Below are 26,980 nucleotides of genomic sequence, written 5' to 3'. Positions count from 1 at the left end.
ACATTTTCCATCTCTCTGAGAGAAGCATAGAGCGTCTTCTGTTCCCAAATGTATAAAACCTTGTCCCAAGAACCATAGATTTACAAGGACATTTATTTACCCTTAAATGTACGTAGACACAGTCAACATATTAGGATTATATGAAGTCAAAATTTGTTGGGTTTTTTTTAATGGTTTTTGAGTGGAGTAAAATGTCCCTGGCATACAAACGAGCATTTTTCCACATTACATTGCACACCAGTTCTTTGCATGGAAGTCCAAGGAACACATTTCTGCACTCGTCCTGCTCATCAACATGAATCTGAGCAGCTGGGTGATGGGAATTTGCTTTTTTTATTGATTCTGAGTGAGTCTTCTGTTGAGAGATGAGGGAGGAGGTAGGATTTGTTGTCAGAAACTCCCTGCAGTTCAGTACAGGTTGTTTTCCCGTGGTGCAGCTCTCTCCCCGACCATTCTAGAATACCATCACTAATTTATTCAGCCATTGAAACTATTTATGCCTTTTGAAAGTTAATCCCGTTTTGAGGTAGATCCATAATGGCAAATCCCTAGAATTTTAAATATGTAGTCTATGGACAGACAAAATCCTGCCATCTGCAGCCAACTCTGATGCACAGGGTGGGTGTTGCTTTGCCAGCTAAGAAGATTACAGGCTTTTGCAAAGTGCTGGTCAGTGATGGGCTGGAGGAAGCCTAAATAATAATGCAACAGTCAATGTCCATCTTCCAGAAAAGGTTTTTATTAGATTCTTCATATACTGCCTTTCTGGGGTACAACCAAAGCAGTTTACATATTACATACAGATTCTATAAGTACTTTCTCTGTCCCTAGTGGGCTCACAATCTGACAGACAGATGATCAAAAGCCCTGCGCTGTTCCAAACAGCGCAGGGCGCTATTAGACCTATGATCAGAGATAATGCATGCGAATTTAAGCAGCGCAATTATCTCTGATGAAGGGGTAGAAGTGCGGGAGAATTGTGCCTGAGCATGCGCTCAGCACAATCCTCCCACACTTGTTTGACAGGTCTGGGCTGGAGACCAATGAAAGGAGAAGGACGCCCATCTTTAAATCGGAGGTTGGACATCCTGTTGCAGGGACGGCCAAATTTCAAGGGGGTGTCGGAGGTATAGCAACGGGGCAGTAGAGGACGTCCAAATTTTGGACGTTTCTGCAATGGGCAGTTAAGGATGTCCAAAATTGGATGTTCTATGAGAAAGACGTCTTTCTCATAGAAACATCCAATTTTGGACATCCTTAACTGCCCATTGCAGAAACGTCCTCAACTGCCCTCGCTGGCAGGTTTGCTGTAGGGGGGAATGGGGGCCTGGACAGGGCTCACCATTCCTCCCCAATGATCTGCAAACCCTAACGCCAGCTCGGAGCTGCCGTAGGGTTTGTCGCAGCCAGCGACCCAATCTTTGGCGCGCTGGTCACTGATCATTGGGGATGAATGCGTTAAGCGCTGATTAGCATGCATTTGTAAGTTACTTGCGCTAGCAGCCCTCAAACGCGTTGTTTCACATGCTCGAGGGCTCTGATCATGGGGCGCTAGTATGGCGCTAGCGCCGGCGTTTGCTTTTGATCATCTGCCTGTGAGCATCGCACCTGGGGCAATGGAGGGTTAAGTGACATGCACAGGGTCATAAGGAGCTAAAATGGTAATTGAATCCAGTTATAGTTTAGCAAGCAGAGCAGAGCGGTGTACAGGCTAGTGCTGTCCAGTTCACGATTCTAATCGATTGGTTTTGGGCACATCGATTCGATTCAGAAAAAAATCGGGAACCCCGATTCGGGACGTCTCCACTTCCCTCCCGCTGTCGCCAAGCCACTGCTGCTAAGCTGCTTCCCTCCTCCTGCTCGCTCGCTGTCACCCAAGGTGCTGCAGCTGCTGCTTCCCTCAGCAGCGACAAGAAGAACAGGAGGAAGTGACGACAGAGGGACGGGACCGGCAGCCAAGCCACCAATGGAGAGTCCTTGTAATCTCTGTTTCCCCTCCCCCACACAGCCGTCATCCCTGTACACAGCAAACCAACCTAAGCGCTAGTGCATCCACATTGTTGCTCTTTATTGTTGGTAGCATTTTTATTTAATCTCACTTATATTTTCTAACACGCCAGCTTGTGCAGTATACGGACGTACACAGAGGAAGTATAATATCGGAATAACTTTTCATAGGTAGTATAGTAATTTGTTATAAATCGTAAGCAGTGTGTCGTTTGGAGGGGCTGGTTATAGGAACACCGTAGCATTCATGCAGAGATTTTTTTTCTATGATATATATTTATTTCTTCATCAAATCTGGTTGTAAAAGGCATGGGTTTTTTTTGGTGGGGGGGGGGGGGGGCGGTTAATCTTTGTCTCCCGGCTGTGTGTTTGTAAATAGATAAAGTTAACCAAGTCGACGTAAAGCTTCCTAATATGATTTGATAACAGCATTTTCTCAGTTATTACCCAAATGCAAACACGGTTATGATGTTAATTAATAAGTTTTGGATGTTCTATTATTCTGTCTCACTGTATTTCCAGTATAAGTCATCAAACCAATGGACTGCATTAAAAGAAAAAGATGGCATGTGGGAACTTGCTCCTTTTGTTTTGTGGAATGCAGTGGTATATTATAAAAATGCACTTGTCTTTTTTTTTGTGCTACTATTTCACAGAGAGCTATTGAATAATGAGGGAAGCTTTCCCTCTGCTACAATTTCTTGTCCCACATGGGCGGAACGCTACAACAGAGGGAGAGCTTCCGGGGCTGCCGAAGGCAGTATGATTACCTCACTGATGCTGCCGGCGGCTGGGAAAATTGAAGAAGGGCAGCAGTTCAGGGAGCCAGAAGGGAGCAAGTAGGAGTGAGCTGACCAAGGAGGTTTGATTGAGAACAGGAGATGGCATGATGGGGTTTGTCTCTCTTTCCCTTTCCTCCATACAGCTGTTATCTCCATTCACCCAAAGCAAGCACACCTATGAGCTGCTGTATCCATATTGTTGTTCTTTATGGTTAGTAGCATGCCAGCTTGTGGAGCATACGGATGTACAAAGAGGAAGCAATGGTTTAATCCGTTAGAGTAATAATTAATTCTAAATTGTAAATCATTATGTCATTTGGAGGGGCTGGTTGTAGGGACTCCCTGTGTTCATGCAGAGGTGTTTTCACCTAGTAAAGGGCCACCAGATATCGTGTTATGAGTATCAGGTACTTAACAATTAGACTTACTATTTATAAGTACAATTTTTTTAAATCATGAATTAGATTGAGACCTGGGAACATTTAACATCTCTTTCTCCTGTGCCTACATCAAAAGAAAAAGATGGCATGTGGGAACTTGCTTCTTTTTTGTTGTTGTTGTGGAGTGCAGCGGTATATTATAAAAATGCACTTGCCTTTTTTTTATTACTAAAATTTCACAGAGAAGTATTGAATAATGAGGGAAGGGCTTCCTTCATGCAGAAGTTCTGTCAAGAGTCAGTCTAAATGTGATAATATTGTCCAGTTCAGCATATTATTAGCAGGCAAGTTCATACAAAGTTAATTATGTTCAGTGGAAAACAAATCTGTTGGCTCAGGCTGCTTGCTATCTGAATATTCAATCACTGTTTCATTATTTCTACCAAGTATTACATATTAAGGTCATTTGTTTTAAACTTTGTTTTAATTCATTTATCCAGTCCTTATAAGCACATCATTTTGCATTTAAAAACCCAAAGGTGGAGCCTAAGGGTGGTTGAACAATCAAACATATAAACGGCGAGTGAAATATTCGCAAATGCGTAGAGACTTCCCTCTCTGCCCCGCCCCCGCTTCAATACATGATGATGGGGGTGAGACAGAGAGGGAAGTCTCTACTGGCATGCTGCAGAGGTCGGAACCGCTCCCCCTCCCCCGGAGTCGCCGCCGCCCCTCCATCTGGCCCGAGCACTGTGAACTTACATCACCACGCAGCAGCAGGCACATCAGCAAAGCTGCCGTCGGGCTTCCTTCTCTGCCTTTGTCCCGCCCTCGCCGACGTTACGGCACACGAGGGCGGGACACAGGCAGAGAAGGAAGCCCGCCCCGACGGCAGCTTTGCTGATGTGCCTGCTGCTGCGTGGTGATGTAAGTTCACAGTGCTGCTCGGGCCGGGTAGAGGGACGGCGGCGGCGACTCTGGGGTGGGGCCTCGGAACCCCCCCCCCCCCCCATTCCAAAAGTAGCCCGTTTTCACGGGCTCAACGGCTAGTTAGGTATAAACTGTGTTGTTTCTGACTTTACTTGTTTTGGGCTGCTTTGGGCCCTACTGATTTGTTTATCTGCTGCCTAGAATTTTGGAAGATGGAAATGAGAAAATAAAAATTTAAGTTTTGGATGTACTCTGTAGAAGTTATTGTTTACTATTGCAATGTATGTATGCATGTCTGTTCTGGCATGTGCATGTCTATACATGTGGCTATGATTTTTGAACATGCGGCATCATTAAAGGACAGACTTTTAAATGCCCAGTTAGGTATGTATGCTAATCTCAACTTTTGTTAAATGTTTCGGACATATCCATCTACTTTCTCCCATGATATAATTGAACTGTATTATTCTGCCTCGCTGTATTTTGAAACATAAGCCACATTGAACCCCGAGTTTGATTGGGATAACCTGGAATATAAATGCAAAAAAAAAATCCTTTATCCTCCACCTTTTAAGACACTGCCTATCCAGCTGGATGGTGATGGCACAAGGAAAGCAAATTTGGTCCAGTAAATCAAAATCATTTGTTCCTTATGATATGATTACAGTGTCTTGCGTTGCAGGACAATTTATTTATTTGTTGCATTTGTATCCCACATTTTCCCACCTCTTTACAGGCTCAATGTGGCTTACCTAGTACCGTAAATGGTGTTAACCAATTCTGGTGTGAACAAATACAAGGTGTGAACAATATCAAGGTGATATTATATTATTTTTGTTACATTTGTACCCTGCACTTTCCCACTCATGACAGGCTCAATGCGGCTTACATGGGGCAATGGAGGGTTAAGTGACTTGCCCAGAGTCACAAGGAGCTGCCTGTGCCTGAAGTGGGAATCGAACTCAGTTCCCCAGGACCAAAGTCCACCACTCTAACCACTAGGTCACTCAATGTGGCCGCACAGGCTTCTGTTTCTGTGAGTCTGACGTCCTGCACCCATGTGCAGGACGTCAGACTCACAGAAACAGAAGCCTGCGCGGCCACATTGCTGATCTGCAAGGGCCGACTTCTACATGGAATGTTGCTAGTGGAATAGCAACATTAACATTCCATGTAGAATCTCAAATAGTAGCAACAGAATCTCAAGTGGTAGCAACATTCCATCTAGAATCTCCAATAGTAGCAACATTCCACGTTGTTGTTACATTTGTACCCCGCGCTTTCCCATTCATGGCAGGCTGAATGCGGCTTACATATTGTATACAGGTACTTATTTGTACCTGGGGCAATGGAGGGTTAAGTGACTTGCCCAGAGTCACAAGGAGCTGCAGTGGGAACTCAGTTCCCCAGGACCAAAGTCCACCACTCTAACCACTAGACCATGTACATGTGTGGTAAAGACAATTGGGGAGAGAGGGAGAGGAAGAGTTAGGATATGTCCATTATGGTCTTTGGTTACGTTGCGTCGCAAATGTCCAGGTTTTTATGTTGGGTTGATGGGGTATGCCCTTCTGAACATATCTGATTTTAGTGCTTTCCAGAAGTTCAAGCGGTCAAGTGTAGTTTTTACTGCTTTTGGTAGTGCGTTCCACAGTTGTGCGCTCAGGTAGAAAAAGCTGGATGCATAAGTGGATTTGTATTTGAGTCCTTTGCTGCTTGGGTAGGGGAGGTTTAGGTATGATCGTGCTGATTTTATGGTGTTTCTGAGTGGCAGGTCGATGAGGTCTGTCATGTATCCCGGTGCCTCGCTGTAAATGATTTTATGAACTGTCGTGCAGATTTTGAAAGTGATGCGTTCCTTAATTGGAAGCCGGTGCAGTTTTTCTCGGAGTGGTTTGGCAATTAAATTTTTGCTGCCAGACCTTTGAACATCCTTCTAATTTTTGGAGATCTCTTCTCATGGTTTCTACTCCCTCCTGAGTATCCACTCTATTGGCTATCTTCGTGTCATCTGGAAAAAAAAAAAAGCAAACATTTCCTTCTAACCCTTCAGCAATGTCTCTCCCAAATATATTAAACAGAACCAGCCCCAGTGCTGACCCCTGAGGCACTCCACTAATCACCTGCCTTTCGTCTGAGCAAATTCCATTTACCACCATCCTCTGTCGCCTGTTGGTCAACCAGTTTCCAATCCAGTTCACCACTTTGGGTCTTAAGTTTAGCCCTCTCAGCTTATTCATGAGTCTTCTGCGAGGGACCGTATCGATGTCGTTGGGCGAGAAGAGGAGTAACATGGGTCAAAGTTTGAAGCGGAGCAGAGGATCCTAATAGCAACGTTTTGTACGGATGTGCTCTGCCCGTATGTACCGTCCCTTACAACATGTGCTATGCAAGATACATGTATATTTACAGAATAGACTTAGGTGGAAATTTGGCATGTACACCCAGATGTTTCCAAATTTATTATAGTTTTTCTATCCCGGCCTATGGGAGGCTTCCAGGGCAGCTTACAAATAAAAATAGAGGAAAAGACAGAAAATCAAAGTAGAGGGGGACAGGACATGATCCACAAGAGAACAGGGCAAAACTACAATATTAGATAGGACGGGGAGGGGGGTAGAACAAAAGGGGTGCTAGAAAATTGTCCCTTAATCATTTCTTCAGTTTTCCACAAAACTTTGTCATTTAAAGCCCACAAACGGAAATAGATTTTACAAAAGGAAGGTTGAGAAGACCTACATCTGAAATCCAGGCATAGATTGCCCTCAGTACAGTGTTTTCTTGGGGGGGCGTCAAACCTCTTGTGTCTTTATTGTCTAGGATGCTGGACAGGGAAACAAGCCACACTGATGGTTATTCTTTACACGAACAGCTCACATCACACGATCCTGTCAATTCTAAAATTAACAGACACACTGGCTTGCCCTTTCAAGAGTATCTTGACACAAGGGTCCTGCGTTAAATAAGCTAGTCTTCCAGCTTGATACCCACTGAAACATATGAAAATATCTTTCACCACCATTGCAAATAAAATATGTTTATTAAGGGATCAGTCTAAGATAATTCTCATGGGAAACCCATCTACATGTATGTGTCCTACAGAGGTATAGAATAATATTACCTGATGCCAGGGGCAGACTGAGGGTGGGTTGGGTCCCCCCACCTGGCAGCTGCCCAACACGCCCTGCCACCCCGGTCCTACCTGAGGGGTCCTTGTGGTCTGGTGCCTCTGTGGGGAGGGGCATGTTCTTTCCTGCTCACTGCGCTGCTGCTATTCCCCCACCTGTGGTGCTACCGTGTTTTCGAAATTGTGGCCGAGACTTCCCTTAGTAGTCTCGTGAGACTTCCACAGGGAGTCTCAGCTGCCATTTTTAAATACGGTGGTGCCAGGCGGGAGGGAACAGCGGCAGCCCAGTGGGCAGGGCAGGAAAGAACATGTTTCCTCCCCCCCCCCCCCCACAGAGGCCACTAGATCACCAGCGGTGCGCCAGGCATCTAGGCAGAGCCTCTAGGCCCTTCCATGGCATGGCACGGCACTCCATAGCCCACCCCCCGAGAAATAACAAAAAATGATAGATTTTTTTTCACCTACCCCACATCAACATCTCTCCTCCTCCGAGGTGTCCCAGCTTCTGAACGCCTGTCGCTGAACCCCGTCCCTCCCTGGTGTACCTTACAGGCATCCCCGGCACCTGCAGTGATTCAATTATTGCTGCCTGGGCCAGCTCCACAGGCTTCCATCGGCCGGGTCCCGCCAGACAGGAAATGAAGAAAGTGAGGACGGGACCCGGCCAATGGAAGCCTGTGGAGCTGGCCCAGGCAGCAATAATTGAATCACTGCAGGTGCCAGGGAGGGATGGGGTTCAGCGACGGGCAGACAGATGCCGGGACACCGTGGAGAGATGTTGATGTGGAGTGATCAGGGCCGCAGAGAGGGGGGCAGGGGGGGGCAAAATTCCCCAGGTCTGGGCCTCCAAGGGGGGCCCGGCGCCGGAGTCAGGCCACCAGCACTGCAGTCCCTGGTCTCACCTGCCTGCCTCCTTGGCTCCAAGCCCCCTGCATTCAAAGCAGAAGTCACAGATCGCCTCTCTTCTGGCCTTCCCTCCCTGTGTTCCGCCCTCACGGAAACCGGCAGTTACATCAGACGAGGGTGGGACACAGGGAGGGAAGGCCAGAAGAGACGCGATCTGCGCCTGCCACTTTGAATGAAGGGGGCCCGGAGCCGTGGAGGCAGGCAGGTGAGACCGCGGACTGCAGTGGCGGGGGGTGCGACGGGGGCGGCAGCGGCAGGGGTGGAGGCGGGGCGGCCTTGCGCTGGGCCCGGCCTAGTCTCTCTGCGGCCCTGGGGGTGATGTGGGGTGCTGCTGCTGGGTGGGCCTGAGCCAAGAATGGGTGGGCCTCTGCCCATCCGTAGCTACGCCACTGGTGATTACTGCCAGGTAACTCCCTGAAAAAATACTTTTTCTCAATGTTTCCGCTAGCGACGAAATGGCGCGTGCTGGGGGTGGAGCACCTGTGTTGGGCCACTTAGTGACTTGCCCGAGATCACAAGGAGCAGCGGCGGGATTTGAACTGGGCTCCTCTGGTGTCAGCCCAGCGTCCTAACACCTAGGCTACTCCTGCCACGTCCTAAGCTGGTACAAAAGTGAGTGTCACCCACCCAGTTGATGAAGAAACATATTCTCAATAAATCCTCATGGTTCTTTAAATCCTGATTTTTTATTTTTTTTAAGAAAACACATCATATCTTCAACCCAAGGGCACCGCGACGGAAGCACAACTCCCACTGCGACTGCACCAGGATCAGAAACCAAAGAATCTTGGAAAGTGCATTAACACATCAAATCCTTCAGCATCTGTCACCCTGCATTTGTCGACGCCTTTAATTAATAGCCAGAAATAAAATGATAAACATCAGACTGCTGGCATTCAAAACTTCTTAATTGATTTCCTCTTTCCTTTTCAATGTATTTCTGATGGCAACTTGGAGAAATCGGCACCAGGTAAGAATGCAAACAGAGGGCCCCTGATAGGCAGCTGGGGACACTAATGTTCTTCGGGCAGATTTTACATAACTTGGCAGGTACTTATTTTCTTAGTGAATTTGCAGGGGCCCCTTTCCTTCTGCCACTCAGCTTTGGCAAAAGAGAGAGAGAGAGAGAGAGAATAGCCTTGAGCAAGTAGCTTCTGTGCCACTGACGTTCGAGCGCAGTTGTGAACGGGCTTTTGTTGAAAATATCCGTGCAGAAAGAATGCGCTGTTTCTCTGAGAAATGAGGAACCTGCTCTTAAGGTAGGTCTGTCTCTCTTTTGGGTTTAAGGTCTGCATGGGGCCCCCGTTGTGACTGCAAACCTGCTCAGGGTTCTAGTTTTTTTCAGAAAGGGGAGGTTGCTGTCTGCAAGCTAAATGATGATTATTTGCTGGTAAAGCAGAACCAGATTTTTTTTTCTTGTCTTCGGCCCAGCTCCTTTGAGGCTTCCAGAACAATCAGAACCGGCCTCTACGGACTAGGGAGCCAGAAGTCTTCATTTGCCACTCCTCGGGGGGGTGGGGAGGACCCCCTCCCCCTCCCTGTTATTTTTGCATCCCCTTCCCAACTCGGCGCAGCCATCGTGGGTCAGGAGGAAAACGAACAAACCCGGTTCCTTCAGCCTTTTTCTTTCTCTTGCAATGTGGTTCAGCTGCCTTTGTTACTCTGCTTTTGACCACACGGAAAAACCCTGAAATACCCCCACGAGGCTCCGGTGTTAGAGTCCGTAACCCAAAGACCCACTTTAAAATCTTGCACTTCACCTCTGCCTAGAAAGGGGTGGGGTGGTTAATGCTGGTTGGGATCGCCTTGCAAAAAAAAAAAAAATCTCTGTTTATGTAGACCACTTTTTAAGCTTCTGCAGAGGGTTGGGGGGGGGGGGGCGAGAGGGGTTGAATGAAGCTGGCACCGAAGGCTTTTCAGCTGGCAAAGAGGAGAAAGAAGCTGAAATTGGCAGCACCCTTCTTTGAAAAAAAATGCAGCTCTTTTGTTTATCTGTGAGCGGATGTCGTAGCCCTGAAAGCATCTTTCGGTCTGACAATGGGACAGGAGAACAATGGAGATGTCAAACTAGCTTGAATTCATGACTAAAGAGCAATTCCCCCCCCCCCCCTTTTCTTTCCCAGACTAATTTTCATTATCTTCATCCTGCTATAATCTTGTTGTTGTTGTTTTTTTGTGGTGTCGTAAAGGACTTTTAATGCTGCATCTCTCCGTTATTTCTGTTCCCATTTGATGGGTGTTATTAACAGCTGGTTAGTTACGCCTCCTGGACAGAGTAGATTTATAAACCAACCTCAACATTAACTGCTGGCAAAAACGTATTGGTTTAGGATGGATGTAATAAGATTATAAATCTGACCAGTAACTTGGGTGCCAGGCAAAGCCCTGCAGTATTTGAAGTTCAGTGGTTTCAGGTGTGACATTTGCTGTATTTATTGTAATAAGACAGGGTTAAGGACGCTGGCAGGGGGCAGTAATTAAGCAAAAGTTGATTTCTGCGGTACCTATAAGCCAAGTATGAGTAGATTCCCCCTTCTTTTTTGAGAATGGCTTTAACTTGGTATTCTTGTAAATAGTTAAAATAAGTATATTGTGTGTAGATGTAGATTTACTTTTGTTCATACTAGTTATGGAATTTGTTGTTAGAGAATGTGGTAAAGGCGGTTAGCTTAGCGGAGTTTAAAAAAGCTTTGGACGGCTTCCTAAAGGAAAAAGTCCATAGACAGTTATTAAATGAACTTGGGGGAGAAATCCACTATTTCTGGGATAAGCAGTATAAAATGTTTTGTACCTTTTTGGGATCTTGCTGGGTATTTGTGACCTGGACTGGCCACTGTTGGAAACAGGATGCTGGGCTCGATGGACCTATGGTCTTTTCCAGTATGGCAATACTTATGTACCCAAAAATCTTTAATTCAGTGTATTTTTTTTGTTATGATTTTCCACACCAAAAACTCTGCTCCCGTACTTGTGTATGGAATTGAATAGATACCCATATGACTGAGTGTACCTTAAACTCTGAAGTTAGCCCACAGCATCTGATGAACAAAACCACACTGATTACATACAGGAGCTTCTCAGACTTAAGCCAGGGATGTCGGTGTTCATTCAGGAGAGCCACTGATGGCAAAAGATGTGCTATCTCCGATTTCCTTTCCTTACCTTGAACACTTTCTTTAATTTTACATGCATTCTATATTGTAATAATTGTGAAATACGTTAACATATCACACACTCCTTTCTACGTCTGGCATGCAGATCAAAAAAAGTTGATTTAGGAACAGATACTATTTCTGGAAATGGACTTATCTGCCTTTCACCTACTTAGGAATGTGGAATGGAAACACGTATTTTGGTGCATGAATTCTGTCACGTTTGATAGTTTTCTCAACGTATAATTGAGAGAATTATATTAACATGGGCCACTAATATGATTCTTATTCAAGGGAAGTCAGTGTAATACTGTCTTTTTAGGGATCTTTTGCTGGTTCTAAACAGATAATGATCACTTGACAGTGACCTAACCTGGATGCTCCAGCTTCCTTTCTCTGATTCCCCTAAAATCAAGATATAGTTGTGTGTACATATGTGTCTCCATGCTTTCACTAGCATCCGCCCCATAACTAGTTCTGCTTTGCCCAGTTTATTACAAATGGGGTAAACTAGCCCCTTCCCCCCCCCCACCCCCATAGAGTGGACATTTTATTTCATCCCAACAGCTGCTCTCACCAAGACTAGCCTTCCTTGGCCAGCAGCCAAGAAGGTGCATGATTTGGTTTGTCTTGGCATGATGGATGAGCCCATGAAAGGTAAATATACAGTGAATCCATAGACCTTCTCTTATTTCGGAGCAGTTATGAACTGGAGTGTCTCCTATAGAGGATGTCATTTCAAGACTCTTCTGAGCGCACTGAATTTTCCAGCACTAGCTTATGTATTTAGGTCACAGCAATACTTGCTAGTAATGAACCGTACATCAGTGCTGTGAAAACACAGCTGGAATGCTAGAGACAGGCTTTAGGTTGGCGTGTTAATTTATCCCTGGCTGTTATCCAGAACCTTCCCAGCCTCCACTTTGCTGGAGGTTTGGAATCTTGGAGCTGTTTTGAATCTCTGGTTAGGGATTGAATTACATCCACTACCCAGTTGTCAACAACTGATTTAATCGGTTAGAGTGTAGGTGTCTCAGCATAGGAAAAATATAGCTCTCAGATCCAAGCAGGGGTGGGGGGGGGGTGTTTATTTTCCTACAAAAGGATAGCAGCATGAAGGAACTAAGTGGTGTATTTAATGACTCAAGTCTCTAGTGGCTTTGTAATGGGAGGGGGGGCGGGGTTTACAGCACTCATCTCAATCCATTTCGAAGCAACTAGGTTCTTCTGGGAGTAGCCTAGTGGTTAGTGCACTGGACTTTGATCCTGGGGAACTGAGTTCGATTCCCACTGCAGCTCCTTGTGACTCTGGGCAAGTCACTTAACCCTCCATTGTCCTTGGTACAAAATAAGTACCTGAATATATGTAAACCGCTTTGAATGTAGTTGCAAAAACCTCAGAAAGGTGGTATATCAAGTCCCATTAACAAGATTCCGTGCACAATCTCAAAGAGTAGCAACATTCCATTTAGAACCCCAATGAATAGCAAGATTCCGGAATCCCGAGGAGTGGCCTAATAGTTAGTGCAGAGGACTTTGATCCTGGGGAACTGAGTTTGATTCCCACTGCAGCTCCTTGTGACTCTGGGCAAGTCACTTAACCCTCCATTGCCCCTGGGTCAAAATAAGTACCTGAATATATGTAAACCGCTTTGAATGTAGTTGCAAAAAAAAACTCAGAAAGGCGGTATATCAAGTCCCATTTCCCTCTCTGTTCCTCGTAATTTCAGAAACAGTTATCTGTCTTCCTGCCGTAACCTATGCCTCCAGTAGGGCAGGGGAGAGGGGGGAAGAGCTTGGTGTGATGGGGAGTGGCATACAGCAGTGTTATCCTCTATATTTCTCACACTGGAAATTCACTCTGATCTTCAAGGGTTAAAGCATTTCACTTCTTGTCCCACCTAGCTGAAGGACTCATGGTTTGATTCAGACCTGTGGAGCATCAAGAAATGAAACATCATCTAGACTAGTATAATATTTTCAATGATGTCTGTTTATATGCGCCATGGCTGGTGTAAGGGGTGTGGCTATCATAGGGGTGGAGTCAAATGTGACCCCGCCCATAATGAGTACTGATACCTGTTATTCAGGTTAAATTGCCCTGTTGGCACTTTGCGATAAATAATTAGATTTTGGGTTGCTGTTTGGGCACTCAGTCTCTGAAAGGTTCACCATCACTGATCTAGAGGGATAACGCTTAATCTCACTGATTTATGGCTTTCTCTGACACTTTCAAGGGTAATTTTGTAACGGGCTGTCAAGACACATAAATACATGTGTTGCACCGATTTTCGATAGGCTATATCCCCCAAATACTATAAATGATACTAAAAATTGTGTGTGCAATTTATTTGAATAAGCCAATTAGTAGCAATAATTGGGCTTTAACAATCAATTTATCGTTGCTAATTGGCAGTAAATACAATTTTCGCATGTAAATTTACATTGCCAGATCCAAAAAGGGGGCACGACCATGGTAGGGTCATGGGCGAATTGGGGGGGTGTTCCCACAATTTATGCACGCGCTGTTATAGAATAAAGGGGATCTGCACCTAATTTAGACGCGGGGATTTACACCAGGGTTTCGTTGGTGTAAATGGTCGCGCCTAAAAGTAGCCACGGTTCCCGGCGCTAAGCGCTAGTCTATAAACAGCACCTAACTTTAGGGTCCTTTTACCAAGCTGCGGTAAAAAGGGCCCTGCACTAGTGGCGGGGGCTGTTTTTGCCGCATGCTGCGGCCCTTTTTATAGCAGCAGGAAAGAAAGGCTGAAAATAGCCATGGCCATGCGGTAATATTGCTCTTATCACATGGCCATGGAAGGGGGAGCCACTGAGGTGGCGGTAAGTGCTCCCGTGCTAACCCGGCAGTAATCAGGTAGCTTGTGGTGCTGCCCTATTACTGCCGGGTTAGCGCTGCGCTAGAGAATACAGCCCTACTTTCTCCAGCAAGAGAAATGGCATGCGATGGGGCTGGAACTGGAACTATTACCGGTGCCCACTGTGGGCTGGCAGAAGCTCCAGATTAGCGTGCGGTAAACATACGGGGCTGGCAGTAGCTCCAGATTGGCGTGTGGTGAGCCCACATTGGGCCAGCAGTAGCTGCAGACTCGCTTGCGGTAAGATCATGTTGGGCTGGCAGAAGCTCTAGATTAGTGTGTGGTAACCCCGCAATGGGCTGGCAGTAGCTCCAATTTGGCAAGTGGTAAACCCGTGTTGGGCCAGCAGTAGCTCTAGGTTGGCATGCGGTAAACCAGCATTAGGCCGGCAGAAGCTCCAGATTAGCATACATTGGGCTGGCAGTAGCTCCAGATTGGCATACGGTAAACCTGCGTTGGGCCGGCAGTAGCTTCAGATTGGCATGTGGTGAGCCCACATTGGGCCGGCGGTAGCTCCAGATTGGCTGGAACTACTGTTGGCGCCCACACTGAGCTAGCAGAAGCTCTAGATTAGCATATGGTAAACCCGCATTGGGTTAGCAGAAGCTCTAGATTAGCGTGCTGTAAGCCCGCATCGGGCTAGCAGTAGCTCCAATTTGGCAAGCGGTAAACCAGCGTTGGGCCGGCGGTAGCTCTAGATCCACTTGCAGTAAGCTCGCGTTGGGCCGTCAGTAGCTTCAGAATGGCACATGTTGGGTCTGGAACTACCGTTGGCACCCACATTGGGCTAGCAGACGCTCCAGAATAGCATGTGGTAAACCCATGTTGGGCCGGCAGTAGCTCTGTGGTAAGCCCGTATTAGGTTTACTGCCGCTTTGTAAAAGGGCCCCTTTGAACACTATAATTATCGGCAACATTTATTCAATTTAGTCCCATACGCACTTGTGTGCCTCGTAGATTATTCTGGGTGTGTATCACCTAGAAGCAGGTGCAATGCACCAAATTCTATAAATAGCGTCGAAAAAATAATGCACTATTCTATGAGGCGCTGGAAGAGGCTCCATTTATAGAACACGCTTAGTGTCACGATTGGCACCTAACTTTTGACGTGAAGATGTAAACCAAGTGAACTGTGGTGTAAATCCTTGCATCTCAGCACAGATCCCCTTCATTCTATAACAGGACGCATAAATTGTAAAAATGCCCCCTGAACCCGCCCTTGGCCGTCCCATGGCCACACCCCCTTTTTGGAGCCATAGGTAAATTCTCTGTGACTAAAAATGTGCAAGCAAATCTCAATTAGTGCTGATAATTATTAGCACCCAATGATCAGTGCTAATTGACTCGTTAATTAAATCGCAAGCAAATTTGCAAGTGCAATTTTAAGCACCGTTTATAAGATTTCGGGATATGTGTCTGTGCGTCTACTTTTTTTTCTGTATAAGAGGCAGTTTATAAAAGCCCATCTGAGCGTGTAAAATACCTTTCTACATGCTTAAGTCTCTTATACAATTACACCCTATCTTAATACCTCTTTGTTATATGAGAATTAAAAGATACCCAAAACTCAAGTGTTAGGCTAATCAAACTGAAGTGTGTAAGATTGTAAACTATACCTTGGAGGGATCCAACACAAGGAGGAACATTCAATTAATATTCATATCTGTAACTTTACAGCCAGTGCACATTGGGTCTGACAACGTACGGAGTCATTCAGGAGTGAATCAATACTAATTATTGCAATCAGGGGGGTTAATTAGCTGAAGATGCCACTGAGGGAAAGTTCAATGCTTACAGCTCTGAAAACACCTAAGCTGATGAAACCTGAAATGGGGGGGAGGGGCCATAGCTGAGTACTGGCATATAGAGATTTCAGTTTTTATCTGGTAACAGCCACAGCACAGATTAAGCTGTGATATCCATTGGCAGAATATGCACATGTGATATACATGCATGTGTGTGTTAGAACATATCTACCTTTTTGATGGTGATCATCTATATATATATATAAAATTCACCCACAACGTTCTATTTGCACTGACATCACTGAAGCCAGGTTCGTAAGTTCGAAGCTCTGAAGCCACACAAAATCACAGTCTGTGGGCCCCGCCCTCGCGTCAAACGTTATGACGTTGAGGGCGGAGCACATTCTCAGCTCCAACGTTGTACTGCACTGTAGCTCTCGCACGGAGGCTGCAGGGGGGCCGGCGACACACGGAGACACAAAGGGACTGAGGGGAGCCTTGCTAGCGCCCGTTTCATTGCGAATTGAAACAGGCCTTCCTTACTAGTAATTTATAAATGGCCATTGTGAGCGCTGAAGTCACAAGCCAGCGACCGAGTCACTTGTAACAAATGACCGTAATCATATATGTAGGGCGCTGAAATTTATTTAAAATATGTTTGTTACTGCTTCAGCTGGATGGATGACACTTAGCACAGTGAAATGCAAAGGCAATAAACTCCAGTCATTCTTCATCAAAATTTTTGTAACGTTCATAATTGTTTAAAAAAATCATTTAGAATCTTGAAGTCCTTATACTTCTCGCTCCCAGAATTCAATAGTGGTCAGTTTAGATTCGTGGTTGCTAGTAGAGAATGACACGGGGGGGGGGGGGGGGGGGGCAAAGTTTGTCCCCGTCCCCACAGGTTCTGTCCCCAACCCCACCCCATCTCCGTGGGCTGAAGCCTCGAACACTTATGATTTTATATTTAAATCTTTTTATTAAAGCATAAAAAGGAACAATATGCTATGCAACTGTTGTGTATAAATTACAAACTGAAAACAATAATAACAACGAGAAGCTATAATAACCCTCCCTACCCCGAGGAATCCTAATCCACCCTGTTAAAATGCCCAGGGGTACAAAATGCAACCTGTTCTGTATGCCCTAGAGGGGAGAAATACGCCCTGTGAAGCACTGTTATGATTTTTTAATCTGTGGATGAATAAGAAGTCATCAGCAATCTCAGGATTCAGTCTAGCTCTCCCGTCTTCCACAGCCCTTCCTGCAATAGAAGTTGTCTTCTTAGAAAATGTGATGGTAGCAGGTTGTACAGGATCCCCCCCATGCAAATTTTGCTAGTTGTGGCCAGCATGGTTGCTTGTTTTTGCAAAAAATCAAAATATCATCGTCTGCATCAATGAAACCTAAATGACAGTCCAGTTCATCAACAGGCTTCATAGAACCTGAGGGTTCTATCCCCATCCCTGCCCCGTTCCCGCAAGCTCTGTCCCCGTCCCCATCGCCGCAGTTACCACGGGTCCTCGTTCCCATGTCATTCTCTAGTTCCTAGTGGTGGATAAATTTTTTGTTTTGTTTTTCATCTAACCGTTCTGCCTTTGTAATACTGTTTGGGTTTGAAAGCAAACAGCGGGGGAAAGCACTTCCTTCATTTTGCATGTACAAAGACTTTGCTAAACGTAGCCCACTTCTGAAAACATTTTTAAGGAGACGTGTTCCCTCGCTCTGTGAAGAGACATGATCTGATTGGGCTGGTGTTAAAGAGCCTTTTATCTTTGGAAAATGTTAAAAAAAAAAGTTGTGTTTTGAAATGAGCAGCACAGCGGACTGAGCAAGGCAAGCGATCCATTTCAGGTGCAATCCCAAGCAATATACTGCTTCTGTTATTAGTGAGCTCAAGAGGATTCTAGGCAGGAATTCTCTGCAGTTAGGATGTTACATTAGAGTCCAGCTTAATCCCCGGCTATTTCCTGCTAAATCCCCAGGCCACAAGCTGCAAGCAATGAAATACATTCTTTTTGAAACTGATACACTCTCACTCCGTGCCATGACACTCCAGATTATCTAATGCAGGTGTGAGTTCTTCTTTTCCTGGGTACCTCTGCCTCTTTTGCCTACTTGCCAACTGTTGATAAAACACGTCACCGTGCCCTGGCAGTGATGCCCATTTATCAGGACAGTGGAACAGAGGCGTAGCCAGACAACAGATTTTGGGTGGGCCTAGGTAAGGAGTGGGTGGACACCAAGTGTTCCCTTCACCCCCCCCCCCCCCCCAAAAAAAAAAAATGATCTCAGCTGGTGAAAAAAACGCTCCTTTCCACCTTGGCAGTCTGTAGCAGGCATGCGTTGAGAGCTGAGCTTGCACAGGTGCTGGTATTCTGGACAGTAGCATTTTCGTTACCATCAGGGGGAAGTCTTCAGCTGGCGGAGCTTGAGATCCCCACCAGCTACCGCTAAACGTGTGCTACTGTTGGGTTGGCCCCGGCCCACCCAGGCCCACCTGTGGCTATGCCACTGCAGTGGAAGCTGCTTGACCTGTACCCTGAAGCCTCCGAACTCCATGATGGTTCAGAGACGCTTTCTTGGACTGTGCGTGTGAATTATGCTGCTGGTGTGGTATCGGTTCTGCCCCCTGTCTGCTGGTGAGGAGGAAACTTGAGTGTTGTATTTGGTGGTCACAGTGTTAAGATGTATGTTCCAGGGGTGATGTATGTCCCCCCTCCAAATCAGAGGCAGGTCATCTCTATAAGGGCCAGATTAACTAAGATTTTCCCCATCGACTCAGAATGAGAGAAAATCTCTAGTGAATCAGTTGCTAAGAAAGATTTAAGCCGAGAGTGGGACAAAACACCCCAAAATCTTTTTAGATACGAGGCCTGGAAGCATCTCTGAAAAGGAAAACAAAAGTATTTTAAAAGCTTGGATGGCAACCAAAAATTTGTTGAAACCAGGGCAAAATTTTTGTTTTAAAAATTTGTTTAGCTACTGTACCTAAATGTAAACTGTTTCAATAGTTTTCAGGTTTGCAGCTGGTATATAATAAATAAATGTATCAGTTCCGTACCCTGCCGTGATTTTGTCTACTTTTTTTTTTTTTTTTTTTTTGCCTCTTGTTGCCCTCCTCTGCCTGTGCGGAGTGGGGAACAGGCAGTGATTTCTCCTGTCTTGACCCCCATTCACTGAGCTGATGGAGGCAGCCGAACTCTTGAATGCCAGCCACACAGTCCCTTATGTACAGAAAGGATCTCACCCTACAGACTGATCATCAACCTTTCATTCTACCTCCGGAAGATGAAAGATTCCCCGTCCAGACTGAAGAGGAGCTTCCATGCTTTGCTTTCATGTTTGCGTTTTTTTCTTGGTGGGTAAACGACCCCGAAAAGGAGATGCTAGTATGCATGCAAATCAGCAGAAATGAGTAAACCTGCAAGAATGGGAACAGTTTGCCTTACATAATGCACTGACAGATATAACAGAGGGATGTTGCTCTCTGTTTTGCACTACAAATCTTACATAATCATTTTAGAAAAGATTGTTTTTTTTCTCTTTTTTATTAATAAATGAAACACATTTGTAGCACCTTCTCGTGTCTAATTACATTTTGTTCTCATCAGTAGGGAGGAGGAAAAGTAGGACAAGCGAAAATAAAACTATAGTGGCCAGATTTCTATTAAATATTTGTTTAAAAAAAAGCTTTTTGTTAAAATAAAAATGGCAGGCACTTCATTATTTCCTTTGGCTTTGGTGTTAATCCATTTTCTTTATCAGTTGTGGGTAGTCCAGGTGCAAGAAGTACCGCTGAGCCTAGGTGACCCCCTGGGTAATGGAAAAATGACTGTAAAGCCTGGTCACATTCCCGCAGGCGTGTTTTAGCTGCACACACAAAATCTCACATATTATTATTATTTGTATAGCACTACCAGACGCACGCAGCGCTGAACACCTGACACAAAGAGACAGTCCCTGCTCAAAAGAGCTTACAATCTAAGTAATACAAACAAGACAGTTATGGGTGAGGGAAGTAATGGGTGAGAAGGGAGGAAGGGACAAGGGGAGGGCAAATGTGGCTAGGAGCTAAATGCAGCAGTGAAAAGGTGGGTTTTCAGCATAGATTTGAAAACAGAGGTGGAGCTAGACGTATAGATGAAAGTTGTAGTTCATTCATGAGCCCAAAGAACTGAATCACTATTGCACAAAACAAAGTTTAATGATCTGCTCCCATCCCTTTCTGGCGTGAGAACCCCTGGACTGACATAATGGGGTCAATGCAATAGTTTAAAAGGATGCTTTGGGGTGAACTCTATAAAAGGCACCGAAAAAAAGCTGCACAAAAAAAGCACTATTTTATAAGTCACACTGAAAGTTAGGCACGGTTTATAGAACAGCGCTTACGCCCGGGAATCAAGCCTAACTTTAGGTGCGTCCATTTACACCAGCTGAAATGTGGTGCAAATCTTTGCATCTAAATTAGGTGCATTTCCCCCCTTATTCTGTAACTATGCGTGTTAATTTTAGGAACACCCCCCCCCCCCATTCGGCCCATGACCCTCCCATTTCTGCGCCCCCTTTTTGAACTTGTACGTAAAACCTAGGCACTGATATTCCCTTTAAATCTAATTAGTGCCAATAATTGCTTGTTTACAACCCAATTATCTCTAATTAGCTTGTTATTCAATTAAACTGCGCCCACAAATTAGGCATGCACCCAAATTTGCTTGAGCAATTTTTAGTGACTTTTACAGAATTTGGGGCTTTATGTGGCTTTTTTTTTTCAGTTAGGGAGAGGATCAGTTTTAAATCTGAAACCCAAAATTGTTCAGATCTCATATTTTCCGTAATAGTTAAGTGATCATGGTAAATGTATTTGTCTTGTCTGCAGATTGTAAGTTCTGTGGATCAGGGAGGGTCTCAGGTGTCTATTCAGCACTGCTATACATCTAATAGTTCTATAGTTAGACTTCTCTCATACCTATAGTTCACAGCAAACAATATAAACCACAAAGAAAATAAAAGTAACAAATCAATTAAATGCCATCCAGTATCACCACATGTATTACTTAGTACCAAGAGTTGCATAGTAACATAGTGGAAGACAGAGGGTCCACCTAGTCTGCCAGCAAGGTCGCTAGTCGTACCTGTCATTCTGGACCTCCTCTATGCCTTCATAACATAGTAACATAGTAGATGACGGCAGAAAAAGACCTGCACGGTCCATCCAGTCTGCCCAAGAAGATAAATTCATATGTGCTACTTTTTTATTTGTACTGTCCTCTTCAGGGCACAGACCGTATAAGTCTGGCCAGCCCTATCCCTGCCACCCACCACTGGCTCTGGCACCGACCGTATAAGTCTGCCCAGCACTATCCCTGCCACCCAGCACTGGCTCTGGCACAGACCATATAAGTCTGCCCAGCACTATCCCTGCCACCCACCACCGGCTCTGGCACAGACCATATAAGTCTGCCCAGCACTATCCCTGCCTCCCACCACCGGCTCTGGCACAGACTGTATAAGTCTGCCCAGCACTATCCCTGCCTCCCACCACCGGCACTGGCACAGACCGTATAAGTCTGCCCAGCACTATCCCTGCCACCCACCACTGGCTCTGGCACAGACCATATAAGTCTGCCCAGCACTATCCCCGCCTCCCACCACCAGCTCTGGCACAGACCGTATAAGTCTGCCCAGCACTATCCCCGCCTCCCAACCACCAGCTCTGGCACAGACCGTATAAGTCTGCCCAGCACTAGTCCCGCCTCCCAACCAAGAATTCATGCAGATTAAATTCCTCTGTGCTATTTGTGTTGCTTTGATTCCACCCACTTGCTATAGATCCTCAATATTTATCCATCAGTGTTTTTGTGCCAACCTCCTCCACTAAGAGGGCAGTCCAGGAGCCCACCACCCTTTCTGTGGAAGTATTTCCTGATGTTGCTTTTCAGCTTACCTCCTTGCAGCTTCATGTCATGCCCTCTAGTTCTACCACACCCCCTTCTCTGAAAAAGATGTTTGTATATTAATTACCTTGAAAGTATTTAAACATATGTGTAATATTATCCCTCTATCCTCTCCTCTACATTTCAAGTTTCTTTGACACAAACCCCAGATTATTTTTGTTGCCTTCTTATGAAGTGCTTCATGTCTTAGGTCCTTGGTAAGATATGGATCCTAAAAGTGAACACAGTACTCCAATTGGGGTCTCGCCACTTGTACAGGGGCATCACCTCTCTTCCCTTCTGCTGGTTATACCTTTCTCTGTGCAGCCCTGTGACCTTCTAACTTGGTCACTGCCTTGTCGCAATCATAGGAGCCAACTTTTCAAAATTATTGGGGGTGCTAAGCCCAATGGAAATGACCCCTCCCTGGACACATACAAGGAATTTTCTCAATATTGGGGGTGCTCAAGCACCCACAGAGTCGGCTCCAATGTTCGCAATGTTTCACCACCTTAAGATCCTCAGACACTATCACCCCATTTCCTGTTCTGTGCACATCAGCCTCTCCCCTCCTATTGTATAAAGCTCCTTTGGATTTCTGCACCCAAAATGTATCGCTCCGCATTTCATTGCATGAAAGTTTAATTGTCAAGCTTTAGCCCGTGCTTCTAATTTTTGTAAATCACTTCTCATTTTGTCTGTTCCCTCTGGGATGTCCACTCTGTTGCAAACCATATCATTTGCCAACAGGCACATTTTCTTCCTACTGTAACCTTTCATCCCTATCACTCACAAACACATTGCACAGAATCGGTCCCAGAACCAGTCCCTGAGGCATGCCACTACTCACCTTCCTTTGGAGTGAATTTCATTTACCACCAGCGTTTGTTGTCTGTCAGTCTGCATTTTCTAATCCAGTTCATCACCTTGGGACCCCACACCCAGGGCACTCAGTTTGCTTATACGTTTCTTATGAAAAACAGTATCAAAGGCTGAAACCTAAGTACACCACATGCAGTGCATGCCCTAAGTCTAGTTCTCCGGTCACCCAGACCAAGAAATCAATCAGATTCGTTTGGCACATCATAACTTTTAATACATGTCCAATAAAAAAGGTATCATCTTATTTTCTTTTCCATGTTTTATTTTGTTTGATTTCTATTGATAACCTTAAGAGTGGACTAACACGGCTACCACACTCCTCTACCTAGTTGTTCAAAAACCATGGATTTAAGTGGACGCTGGGAAGTGAATTATTGGGTCTTAGGGTGCTGATCTGTGTTCTTTCTTCTATGCCTTTAGTTCAGGGGCAGGGATTGAGGAGAACGCTGATAGGCTGGGTGGCAGACTGAAGAGAATGCTGATTGGTTGAGGGGAGACCAGGTGGTGGCTGAGAAGAGGCCATTGGTTGAGCTACAGAGATGAAAGGATCCCTAGGGCAGTGTGAACTTGCTTTGCCCTGCCTGTCAATCATCAAATGAGGTCTGGAAGCACAGAAGATCCAATACTTTGTTCACTAATTTTATATTTTATTTTTGTTACATTTGTACCCTACGCTTTCCCACTCATGGCAGGCTCAATGCGGCTTACATGGGGCAATGGAGGGTTAAGTGACTTGCCCAGAGTCACAAGGAGCTGCCTGTGCCGGGAATCAAACTCAGTTCCCCAGGACCAAAGTCCACCACCCTAACCACTAGGCCACTCCTCCACTGTTGCTACTATTTGAGATTCTACATGGAATGTTGCTATTCCACTAGCAACATTCCATGTAGAAGTTGGCCCTTGCAGATCACCAACAGATCACCAATGTGCCCGCGCAGGCTTCTGCTTGTCTGACGTCCTGCACGTATGTGCAGGACGTCAGACTCACAGAAACAGAAGCCTGCGCAGGCTTCTACATAGAATGCTGCTAGTGGAATAGCAACATTCCATGTAGAATCTCCAATAGTATCTATTTTATTTTTGTTACATTTGTACCCTGCGCTTTCCCACTCATGGCAGGCTCAATGTGGCTTACATGGGGCAATGGAGGGTTAAGTGACTTGCCCAGAGTCACAAGGAGCTGCCTGTGCCTGAAGTGGGAATCAAACTCAGTTCCTCAGGACCAAAGTCCACCACCCTAACCACTAGGCCACTCCTCCACTAATAAATAGGGAGCTAATTAAATGCATAAAAACCCTCCCCCCCAGGGGGGGAGGGGGGAGACACACCACCTCTTAGCCTCGTGTCACACTTTAAATTCCAGGATGCAGAACCATTTATATATCGGTTGATGTTTTATGCAGCTCTGGCTGAATGATACCGTGTCAGGTTTTGCAGGGCGGGCGGTGGATTTCCATTGCCTTTTGCAACCTGCCCTGCGCTTAGGTTTAGGAGCCATGTGCTCGGGTTCCGGAAGTAGCAACGCATTGCGCGGTAATTCCTGCGCCTGGAAATATGCAAATACATTCGAACCTTTGCAGTGTAGCGGGTTTCTGTGCATTACACGAGAGCAGAACTACCCTATAAAAATGAAATTCATGCGCGTATTTTTGTCTGCTGTCTCGAGGGGGGGGGGGCTGTTAGAGATGTGCTGGTCAATTAAATGACCCCCGACCCGAGGAAAGCAGACTTGCACCTAGGGCTGGTTTGTGGACTTTAAAAGCGTGCAAACTCCTCCGTTCATGCAAAAAGCAAACTGCACTTGACTCACCCCGACCCCCGCATGGCTCCACCCCCTTTTTTTTCTTTGCCTCGATCGCGCTGGGGGTCTTTGGAAAATGTGCCTGCCTTGCACGGTAACGTGCGCTCGGGTAATGCTCCGGCTCTGACCCATTTTCAGCCCTCCTCATCCTCCCCACGGTGTGATTAAAAAGTGCTTTGAATCCAGCGGCCCCTCCAGGGGTTTCACGCTCGAATTTAACAAACTGCTGAGAAGGGCTTAGGCCAGTCAAAGGGCTTCCCCACAGCACTTGCCAGCTAATTCATATGTAATTACAAGAAAAAGAAATATGGCCAAGCAGCTCTGCTTTAAAGGAAGATCCTTGGATCGGGTTCATTGTGCTCAGCGAACAGGGGCCACATGGGGGTCTTTTCTTATCCGTGCATTTTTACGACTTTTTCATATATGTTGGTCTTCCGGGGATTGTCTCTCTTTGGTTACATCACTAGTAAATATTTTCCGAAGGCAAAGGTTTATCGAAGACAGCAGAAGGAAGATCTATACGGTAGGGCAGGGGTGATATTTAAATGCAATCAACTTACCTCTTTACCGGTTTAAACAGTGGTTTTGAATGCACTGCCTGAAATACCTAAGGCAGTGTAACATAGTAGATGACGGCAGAAAAAGACCTGCACGGCCCATCCAGTCCGCCCAACAAGACAACCCACACGTGCCACTCCCTGTGCACACCCCACCCCGATCCGTACCTGTGCTCCCCCAGGGCACAGACCCTACAAGTCCGCCCAGCACTGTCCCCGCCTCAAAACTATAGAAGCCTGGATGCTAAATAGACTGGTGCCGAGCTGGAGGCAGAGTTTTGGTTATGGTGTACTGGGTCCTTTTAAGAGCCCTTTTGAAATGTAGACCACAGGGACCACAATGCAACAGGGCAAAGGGAGTTTAGAAAGCCAACACTTGCTTTACCTAAACCAATCTGATTGACTTCTTTGACTGGGTAACCAAAGAACCGGATAAAGGGCGTGCGCTAGATGTAATCTACTTGGATTTCAGCAAAGCCTTTGATACGGTCCCTCACAGAACACCCATGAATAAGCTGAGAGGGCTGAACTTGGGACCCAAAGAGATGAACTGGATTGGAAACTGGTTGACTGACAGGCGGCAGAAGGTGGTGGTAAATGGAATTGGCCCTGAGGAAAGGAAGGTGAGCAGTGGAGTGCCCTCAGGGGTTGGTGCTGGGGCCAATTCTGTTTAACATATTTGTGAGAGACATTACTGAAGGGTTAGAAGGAAAATGTTGCCTTTTTGTGGATGACATAAAGATAGGCGGGGGGAAGAGGGGTTGGTGGTTGAGAGGCTAGGATGGGGGAGGGCAGACTTATACGGGGTCTGTGCCGGAGCCGGTGATGGGAGGCGGGACTGGTGGTTGGGAGGCGGAAAATACTGCTGCACAGACTTATACGGTCTGTGCCCTGAAAAAGACAGGTACAAATCAAGGTAAGGTATACACATGAGTTTATCGTGGGCAGACTAGATGGACCGTGCAGGTCTTTTTCTGCCGTCATCTACTATGTTACTATGTTACTATGTTTAGGCAATAGAGATCTCCCGAAATTAGAAGAATGGTCAAAGGTCTGGCAGTTAAAATTTAATACTATACTTAGGGATCTCTTCAATTCAAGCTGGTGTGATAAATGAATAATGTCAACAATTCAACTAGTGTATATTCCTGTATTGTATGTTCTCTCTCTCTCTCTCTCTATATATATATATATATATATATATATTTTATTTTTAATATGCAGTGCTCAGAACTGTTGACATTACACAGTTAAAATTTAATGCCAAGAAGTGTAGAAATCCAAAGGAGATGCACCAGATAGGAGAGGAGAGATTGGTAAACTCGACTCAGGAGAAGGACCTTGGGAGTATGGCGTCCAAGGATCTCAAGGTGAAGAAACAATGTGACAAGGCGGTGGCCAAGGCCAGAAGGATTCTAGGCTGCATAGAGAAGATATAATCAGCAGAAGAAAGGAAGTGTTGATGCCCCTGTACAAGTCATTGGTGAGGCCACACCTGGAGTATTGTGTTCAGTTTTGGAGGCCATATCTTCCTAAGGATGTAAAAAGACTCGAAGCAGTTCAAAGAAAAGCGACGAAAATGGTATGGGGTTTGCATAGCAAGACGTGAAAGGAGAGACTTGCTGACCTGAACATATAAACCCTGGAGGAAAAGAGAAACAGGTGATACAATACAGATGTTCAAATATCTGAAAGGTATTAATCCACAACAAACAAACCTTTTCCAGATATGTGAAGGTGGTAGAACTAGAGGACATGAACTGAGGTTGAAGAGGGGCCAACTACGCATTTCTTTTTCATGGAGAGGGTGGTAGATACCTGGAATGCCCTCCTGTGGAAAGTGGTGAAGATGATACTGGAATTCAAAAATGTGTGGGATAAACACAACGGAAACCTGTT

Source organism: Microcaecilia unicolor, chromosome 10 (assembly GCF_901765095.1).
Source record: "Microcaecilia unicolor chromosome 10, aMicUni1.1, whole genome shotgun sequence".
In the NCBI taxonomy this organism is placed as follows: Eukaryota; Metazoa; Chordata; class Amphibia; order Gymnophiona; family Siphonopidae; genus Microcaecilia; species Microcaecilia unicolor.
This window is presented reverse-complemented; position numbering follows the sequence as displayed.